At 44.2% G+C, this 9,989-nt stretch overlaps 1 long non-coding RNA gene across 2 annotated transcripts; it reads left to right on the plus strand.

The window, feature by feature from the left end:
- Positions 1-839: 839 nt before the first annotated feature.
- Positions 840-7,427, plus strand: LOC137597040 (uncharacterized). 2 transcript variants are annotated; one of them, XR_011035599.1, is made up of 4 exons: positions 840-969; positions 1,829-2,025; positions 4,716-4,795; positions 4,960-7,427. It is a non-coding gene; the product is annotated as an uncharacterized lncRNA (long non-coding RNA). The 2 variants fall into 2 exon arrangements; XR_011035600.1 differs by having other exon boundaries at positions 893-973.
- The last annotated feature ends 2,562 nt before the right edge of the window (positions 7,428-9,989 follow it).

Genomic DNA, 9,989 nt, shown 5'->3' on the forward strand with positions numbered 1-9,989 from the left:
TGAAGCCTGGTGAAGAAGCTCTGTTCACACCCTGAATCGTGGTGAAGCAGCTCTGTTCACACCTTGACGTCGTCGTGGCTGTCGGTGTGACGTCAACCACAAAAATGGGGACAGCCTGAACTTGGAGCAGCTCCCTCTAAAAGCTGCCTGACGGCCGTCCCCACCTGATGGTGAGTCTGCAGATGTCAGATGACACCAGAGGACGGTGTCTGAAGCGGGAGTCTTATCAGTCGTCTGCTGACTGCAGCTAACAGGAAATGGTAGAAAAGAAGATTTCCGTTGGGCGAGAGGAGCTGCAGCAGCGCTACCATGTAGGAGGTTATTATTCACAGATGTTGGGCTCTGGAAGGAGAGCTGTTGTTCTGTTCCTTACAGGAACCCAACTCCCTCAGCCTCATGGGCTGTTTCACACAACTGTACTATGAGCACTTCATGCATTTGATTGCAGCTATTTCGGGTCTCGCTGGCTAAATAATCACGATTGATCTCAATATGATTAGTCAAACATTTTAAATTCCATATTTCCTGTAGGTTTCTATGCAGCGATCCGTTTGGTGAACGTGTAACATAGAAATGACACAAATCAAGTCATTCTAGAAAACGCCTCCAACCGCCTCTAACCGCAAACCGTTAACCTGCCCTCACCTGCTTTATGAGCCACAGACCGGAGCCCCCCGACGAGCCCCAGCAGCCCCCCCGCGAAGCACATCTGGAAGACGAACACGTCCTTTCGCTTCCTCCGCATGGCTTTCTCTCGTTTCAGCATCACTCCTCCTCCGGCGGCCGCCTCCGGCATCCCTCCGACCACCACGCGGGCCATGGCGCTCTTCCTCCGGCGAGCGTTCCGGCGGAACCCCCGGTGGTGGCGCAAAATTGCGACGAACTGGAGCGAGGAGGCGGAGAGGAGAGATGCGCTGGATCTGCGCTAAGTTACGAGATGAGAGAACATGACTACTGGCTGCTGGACGGGTTGGTAAAGCCCTTCACAATACACGGTCACACTTCCGTTTACACGTTTCAAAATAAAAGGCTTAAACAAGGAAGTTTTCTATCAATCTTCAAGTACGCGCAATAAACACATCCAGCCCAACGCTATAACTTTTCATACTCATACACAATCGATCTTTCAATATTACATAGTCCATAAACACAGTAAAATAATGCAATACAAATAAATCCAGGTAAAAATCCGTCTGATTAACATAAAGCTCTGCAGTTTCCAGTAGTTTTCCCTCATAGGTCATTGTAATATCACTTTCATGTTAACAGGCATTCTTTAGATGTTTTTTAAGTTTTCTTCATTCATTCTGGATGGGTGGAGCCTTCGTCACCTGACTCCATGTCATTCCAGCTCCGGCTAGATGTGGGGTTAGGGTAGGGTTACATGTCTGTTCATTCTGAAATGATTATTTCATCATCTTTGTGAACTCCAGATATTTTACAGTGGGGGTGGGGATGTGGAGACGTTCATCTGCCTCTTTCTGCCTCACAGATGGAATCAGAGGGGCTTCCTGATGGATCCAGGTGTAACTGAGATCCATTGACGATAGATGGATGAAGAGCTTTTTCATATTTTTAACATTACAGCTTGTTCTCAATGTCTCAGACTGAATCTGTAGTGCTTCTATTTCATTATTGATATAAATAGATTTGATTAATTTTCAAGAACATCTATGAAGACTCACCCCAGCTTAAACAAAAAACTTTCAGGTTATGTTCTTAAAAGGGAAATAATTAGTTGCAACAATGCGTAGAAACAAATAGGCTTTTATAGGACATCAACATCCCCAACAAACACAATGACATTGATCTTTCATCCTTTGAATAGGCATGTGTGCTCAAAGGCTCTCCGATGATTGGGGTCACGCCCTCTGACCCTTCTATATGGAAACTTGCCACAGATGCTTTTATTTTGGAGGTAACGTCCAGAGAGGAACTTAAAAAGTGAAGAACAGCAGAGTCTTGGAACGGAGCCACCCCTGACTGAGGAGCATCACTGGAACACATGTTTGCAGAAACACTCAGGTCCACGCTCCCTCCTCTTCCTCCTCTTCCTCCCTAATATTTCACACATTCGGGAAACATCACTCTGCACGAGGTGTAACTGCACGAGGTGTAACTCTAACCCTAACCCAGTCTGTAACCCTTACCCAAACCCAGTCTGTAACCCTAACCCAAACCCAGTCTGTAACCCTTACCCAAACCCAGTCTGTAACCCTAACCCAAACCCAGTCTGTAACCCTTACCCAAACCCAGTCTGTAACCCTAACCCAAACCCAGTCTGTAACCCTTACCCAAACCCAGTCTGTAACCCTAACCCAAACCCAGTCTGTAGTCTGTAACCCTAACCCAGTCTGTAGTCTGTAACTCTATCCCTAACCCAGTCTGTAGTCTGTAACCCTAACTCTAACCCAGTCTGAACTCTAACCCTAACCCAGTCTGTAGTCTGTAACCCTAACCCACTCTATAGTCTGTAACTCTAACCCAGTCTGTAGTCTGTAACCCTAACTCTAACCCAGTCTGTAGTCTGTAACCCTAACCCAAACCCAGTCTGTAGTCTGTAACCCTAACCCAGTCTGTAGTCTGTAACTCTAACCCTAACCCAGTCTGTAGTCTGTAACTCTAACCCAGTCTGTAACCCTAACCCAGTCTGTAGTCTGTAACTCTAACCCCAACCCTAGCTGTGGAAAACGTCCTTCTTGGTTCCCGTGTCCAAGTGTTTTCTGCGCATGCACACTTATAGCAGGGAACAAAACCCGGTGACCATGGTTACCGTGGAAACAATTAACGTTAGTTCTAAAATGTATAATGTGATAAGTATGGACCAATCACTAAAAGGTTAGTTTGCAAAGCAGCAAATCATCTCTATGACGTCATCGAGACGCTTTGACGCTTTAAGGCTTTGACGCTTTAATGTCTATCAAAGTCAGTTTAGTCATCAAAGTCATCAACTCCAGAACCACATCACCTCCAGAACCACCTCACCTACACAACCACCTCACCTCCACAACCACATCAACTCCAGAACCACATCACCTCCAGAACCACCTCACCTACACAACCACCTCACCTCCAGAACCACATCAACTCCAGAACCACCTCACCTCCAGAAACACATCACCTCCAGAACCACATCACCTCCAGAACCACACCACCTCCAGAACCACATCACCTCCACAACCACCTCACCTCCAGAACCACCTCACCTCCAGAAACACATCACCTCCAGAACCACACCACCTCCAGAACCACATCACCTCCAGAACCACATCACCTCCACAACCACCTCACTTCCACAACCACCTCACCTCCAGAACCACCTCACCTCCAGAATCACCTCACCTCCACAACCACCTCACCTACACAACCACCTCACCTCCACAACCACCTCACCTCCACAACCACCTCACCTCCAGAACCACCTCACCTCCAGAATCACCTCACCTCCAGAATCACCTCACCTCCACAACCACCTCACCTACACAACCACCTCACCTCCAGAACCACCTCACCTCCAGAACCACCTCACCTCCAGAACCCCCTCACCTCCAGAACCACCTCACCTCCAGAACCACCTCACCTCCAGAATCACCTCACCTCCACAACCACCTCACCTACACAACCACCTCACCTCCAGAACCACCTCACCTCCAGAACCACCTCACCTCCAGAACCACCTCACCTACAGAACCACCTCACCTCCAGAACCACATCACCTCCAGAACCCCCTCACCTCCAGAACCACCTCACCTCCAGAACCACCTCACCTCCAGAATCACCTCACCTCCACAACCACCTCACCTACACAACCACCTCACCTCCAGAACCACCTCACCTCCAGAACCACCTCACCTCCAGAACCACCTCACCTACAGAACCACCTCACCTCCAGAACCACCTCACCTCCACAACCACCTCACCTCCACAACCACCTCACCTCCAGAACCACCTCACCTCCACAACCACCTCACCTCCAGAACCACCTCACCTCCAGAATCACCTCACCTCCAGAATCACCTCACCTCCACAACCACCTCACCTCCACAACCACCTCACCTCCAGAACCACCTCACCTCCAGAATCACCTCACCTCCACAACCACCTCACCTCCACAACCACCTCACCTCCAGAACCACCTCACCTCCACAACCACCTCACCTCCACAACCACCTCACCTACACAACCACCTCACCTCCAGAACCACCTCACCTCCAGAACCACCTCGCCTCCAGAATCACCTCACCTCCAGAACCACCTCACCTCCAGAACCCCCTCACCTCTAGACTTTTACAAACTCTCCTCTGAACTAAATATGTTAGTATTTATTTAACGTAACATATACAGTATATATATTAGGTGTGTTTCTCTGAAAATGAATAAAAAATAGTTTGTTTTTATTTTTTATCACAAATTTGCCTGTTAGTCTCAACTTTATTACCTTTGAAATGTCTGTTAATGTGATTAAATGCTTTATAAATAAAATTTGATTGATTTATTGATTAGTAATGACCTATTGAAAGGGGACAATGTCAGATGTGTGATTGATTGTGGAATAATGGTGCTGAATAATGTGGATAATGGTAATTGTGCTAAGAAACAAACTAACAAACATCCTTCAAAATTAAACTGGTTATTTTCCAGTTGGATGACATCATTAACATGTGACACGTCATTAACATGCAGTTCTTCTTCACTGACATGACTCTCGTGAACAGCTGATCCCGTCAGCAGCCTCTGTCGCCCCCCAGAGACGAACAGCAGAGCCAGGAGGAGGAACAGAAGAATGCTCCAGAGGGTAGGAGACCTTCCACTGAAAACGTTCTAGTATTTACTTCACCTGCCTCTCATTTGACTTGTTACGTTCATGTGCTGCAGTTCTCCACAAGTCCAACGACTGCTGACTGACTTTGTGTTATCTTCCTAAAACTGTAATCATTCACTTCTTCCACACCTGTAAAGGATGAAAATGTAACGCCCACAGCCGAGAACCTGAACGGGGCACAGGAGCAGATAGCGGAGGGGAGTCAGAACATCACTGCTGTTGATGGCAGGCTACGTGCCCTCCAGGTGAAATACGAAAGAGCCTCCACTCCCAGACAGAAAGGCAGGAGAAGATACTTCAGGAGCACAAGAAGGAGGTGACCCGGCTCAACGACCTTCTGGAGAAGAAAGAGCTGGAACTCACGATGGCCAACCAGCGTACCAGAAAATACAGGGACACCTTGTACGAGCTGCAAGACACAAAGCTGGCAATGGAGCGCCAGCAGGGGGTGGCCGTCAAGAGAGAGGAGCAACTAATGGAGATGCTCACCAAGAATGAGGAACCCTTTACCAGATCCCTGGTTGAGCAGAAGGACCAGATGGAGAAGCAGCTTTCTGAGCAGAAAGAGATTTCTTTGATTTTTAAAAAATACATTTATTCATAAAAGCCAAATTAGAAGATAATCACACTGACACAAAACCAAAAGAGATTCACACAAAAAGAAATTCACATCAAAAACATTCCTGAATGAAGAAAACTAACATTTATCAAACTAAAAACAGAGTCTCCTGTCTCCATGTTGTATATGCTCCATTCATATTCAAAGTACAGGACTTAAAACACAGAAGAAGAAGAAGAAGAAGATTTTTGAAGAAGAAGACGAAGAAGACGAAGAAGACGAAGAAGACGAAGAAGACGAAGAAGACGAAGAAGACGAAGAAGACGAAGAAGACGAAGAAGACGAAGAAGATTTTTTTGATTTTTGCAAAAACACTTTAATCTCATTGAAACATTTTGCAGTTTTACATTAGATGAAAGCATTTAAGTGCCTCAGAACATCTTTTCCAAACAAACTTCAATCACATTTAACATTTAGAACATTTAGAACATTTAGAACATTTAGAAAATTTAGAACATTTAGAACATTTAGAACATTTTACAATTTTTCATTAGATGAAATTTCAAAAACACTAAACACTCAAAAACATTAAACACCAAGAAACAAAGGGAAATACAATATAAGAATTAGTGCATTATAACACGAAGTTTGCAAAAGTGAGGTGGTCATCAACTAAAGTCCATAGGACATTTTTGTGACACCAGATGTTCCTGAAGTTATTCAGGTCTTTTGTCAATTTATAGAAACCAAATTCTAGTTTTAAGCGACATCTGATGTTACAGCAAAAAACAGTAGCTGCTTCTTGAGCGGTATTGTTTTCAGTTCTCCTCTTCCTGGTCACATGAATTGCAAGTTTTGCCTCCCCAGAAATAAAATTTAAAAGCTACCACTTTCTCTGATTCGATCTATTGTACCCAGCACCGTAGATGAATTTCCTGATACTAACGTTTTCATTGAACAAGTTAAAAACATTCGTTAGAAGAGTGAAGAGCACTGAAAGTCTCCCACACTCACTGAAAGTATGAAAGACTGTCTCCTGAAGGGGACAGAAGGGACACTGGCTGGACACCGCAGGGTTAAAAACAGAGATAAAGCATTGGAACCGACGGCACCATGTAAAATCCTCCACTGGAGGTCGGCTGTTTTTTTCTTGAGGGGAGGTTTGTACAGAAGTCTCCACTGTGGGTCAGGTCCATTTCCCGTGTTCTGTTCGCCGAGGTAGTAGGTGCTCTGTTACACAGGTTTTTCTTGTTGATTACTTTTACACATTGTTTGTACAGTATTTTTTTGTTGGCCGTGTGCAGGCTGATCTGTCGTTCATCTCCGAGGAGAGGACCCTCCAGTTCTCCAAACAGGGGACTGATGTGGACCTCTGGGAAAGGATCTTTGCTGTCTGGTACAGTCCAAGACGAAGAAGATTTTTTTATTTTTTATTTTTGCAAAAACACTTTAATCTCATTCAAACATTTTGCAGTTTTACATTAGATGAAAGCATTTAAGTGCCTCAGAAGATCTTTTCCAAACAAACTTCAATCACATTTAACATTTAGAACATTTTACAATTTTTCATTAGATGAAATTTCAAAAACACTAAACACTCAAAAACATTAAACACCAAGAAACAAAGGGAAATACAATATAAAAATTAATGCATTATAACAGGAAGTTTGCAAAAGTGAGGTGGTCATCAACTAAAGTGCATAGGACATTTTTGTAACACCAGATGTTCCTAAAGTTATTCAGGTCTTTTGTCAATTTATAGAAACCAAATTCTAGTTTTAAGCGACATCTGATGTTACAGCAAAAAACAGTAGCTGCTTCTTGAGCGGTATTGTTTTCAGTTCTCCTCTTCCTGGTCACAGAAATTGTGAGTTTTGCCTCCCCAGAAATAAAATTTAAAAGCTGCCACTTTCTCTGATTCGATCTATTGTACCCAGCACCGTAGATGAATTTCCTGATACTAAAGTTTTCATTGAACAAGTTAAAAACATTCGTTAGAAGAGTGAAGAGCACTGCAAGTCTCCCACACTCACTGAAAGTATGAAAGACTGTCTCCTGAAGGGGACAGAAGGGACACTGGCTGGACACCGCAGGGGCAAAAACAGACAAAAGCATTGGAACCGACGGCACCATGTAAAATCCTCCACTGGAGGTCGGCTGTTTTTTTCTTGAGGGGAGGTTTGTACAGAAGTCTCCCCTGCGGGTCAGGTCCATTTCCCCTCATCCTGTTGGCCCAGGTAGTAGGTGCTCTGTTACACAGGTTTTTCTTGTTGATCACTTTTACGCATTGTTTGTACAGTATTTTTTTGTTGGCCGTGTGCAGGCTGATCTGTCGTTCAGAGGACCCTCCAGTTCTCCAAACAGGGACTGATGTGGACCTCAGGGAAAGGATCTTTATTGTCTGGCACAGTCCCTGTACTTTAGTCCAGGAGGAGGCTTCTCTCCTTCCCGGAGAGTCTTTGCCTCCACAGTTGTAGCCCCCGCTCGATCTCTAGAGATGTTGGGTTAAAGGTTCTAGAGAACAGGAAGCCCACCCCACCACTCAGCGTGGTGTTGAGGCTCAGGACCACCTGTCCTTCCCACTCCTTCATCCAGTCCACCTCATTGTTCTCGTCGCTATGTGTTTCTTGTAGAAACAGAACATCAATAGTTTTCCTCCTTGCTGTGTCAAAGACCAGAGGCCCTTTCCTTTCTTCTCTGGCTCCATTTACGTTTAACGTCCCCTCTCTAAAAGAATCCATGATGAGGGGAAAGTTGAAGGGACCTTAAAATAACTAAATAGGAAAAATAATAAAAGCAAAATTAAAAGCTGTTGTTTATGGACTTTACTCATTTTTTTTGAGTCGGTATATCTCTTGGTCACTGAGTTCTGATGTGGCTCTGTTTTTAATAAGTTGTTTTGCCGAATTATAAAAAAATAATTTATCAGGGAAAAACTGTTCTAGATTCAGACCTTTCATGCCTTTAGTTTGTTGTAAAAACAATTTAAACATTCTTTCAGGGTACAAATCGTGCTGTTGACTGGCAGTGACTGGAGTAGGAGATAAGTCACTGCAATCAGACGTACAATCATCACTGTCACTACTGTCTGGAACACTCGGTGGGACCTCAATCCGGCCAGCTTTAAAACATTCTTCCGCTCACCGCGCCGCCTGGTCGGAACAGGAATCCATCCAGACGAATGGTCGTCTGTGATATCTTCAGTACCTGTCTGGTTTCCTGTCTCAACATTCTCATTTTCATCACCAGTCTCCCTCCTATTCTCACCCACTGCACCTGTCACCACCTTAGTCTCACCCAGTGTACCTTTCTCACCCAGTTCACCTACCACCTCCATAAACTCATCCATTTCACTCATTACCTCTCCATCCTCCCCCTGTTCATCTGTCAGCCCCCCATTCTCACCCCCCACAACCGTCACCTCACCCAACTCGCTGGGCGCCGCCCCACTCTCACCCATCACTCCACCTGCTCTCTCAGCCACCCTGCCACCATCCTCACTTGTCCCACCTTCACGCCCCCTCACAATATTACTGGTTATCTGGCTGAGCAGAAGGAGCAGATGGAGGAGCAGCTGGTTGACCAAAGAGAAGGTTGCATTGTTTGTAATATTTGAAAAAAATGGGGACAAACACGAAATATTTCCGCAAATTTAAAGTATTTTGGTAGTCCCAACCGGAAGCTATTGACGATCTAGCAACGTGTAACTTTAATGTTTTTGTAGTAACCCATTACGTCCAGAGGAGGGCATCGCAACTACAGATCCTTCAAGACGATTTGACAGTATAGGAGAAGAAGAAGACGTGTCTTTCGAAATAAGTTTGTTGTGTAGTTTTCCACGGAATAGTTTGTCAAATACGAAGCACGAATGTGTTCTTTTGTTTGCATTTTCTCTCCTTTAAAGGTTTTTGTGTGTTTTTTGTGTGTTTATGTCTTTGTCTTTGTGTTTGTTTTGGTGTAAAGCTAATACAGCTACTGACACAGGAAGGCAGTGTCACCGATATGCATTCATATCCGGTGGTAGCTCAAAATAAAAGCATCAATCTAAGAGGAAATGTATTTGATTCAATTTCAGGAGAAAAGTACTACCAAAAACTGGTGAAAAGTTTTTAATGTTTTGACATCATTTTTGAACGATTATTACCTCGCAAATTAAGACTTGTAGGCAGTTTGAAGTGAAGAAATTCTTTAATTGTCAAAATCTATTAGGTTCTTGTGTAAAAGTGTTAAAGTTGTGGGTTAAATTTCTTGGTCAAAACCAAAGAGAAGGTTGCATTGTTTGTAATATTTGAAAAAAATGGGGACAAACACGAAATATTTCCGCAAATTTAAAGTATTTTGGTAGTCCCAACCGGAAGCTAATGACGATCTAGCAACGTGTAACTTTAATGTTTTTGTAGTAACCCATTACGTCCAGAGGAGGGCATCGCAACTACAGATCCTTCAAGACGATTTGACAGTATAGGAGAAGAAGAAGACGTGTCTTTCGAAATAAGTTTGTTGTGTAGTTTTCCACGGAATAGTTTGTCAAATACGAAGCACGAATGTGTTATTTTGTTTGCATTTTCTCTCCTTTAAAGGTTTTATGTGTGTTTTTTGTGTGTTTAT

Source organism: Antennarius striatus, chromosome 6, assembly GCF_040054535.1.
Source record: "Antennarius striatus isolate MH-2024 chromosome 6, ASM4005453v1, whole genome shotgun sequence".
In the NCBI taxonomy this organism is placed as follows: domain Eukaryota; kingdom Metazoa; phylum Chordata; class Actinopteri; order Lophiiformes; family Antennariidae; genus Antennarius; species Antennarius striatus.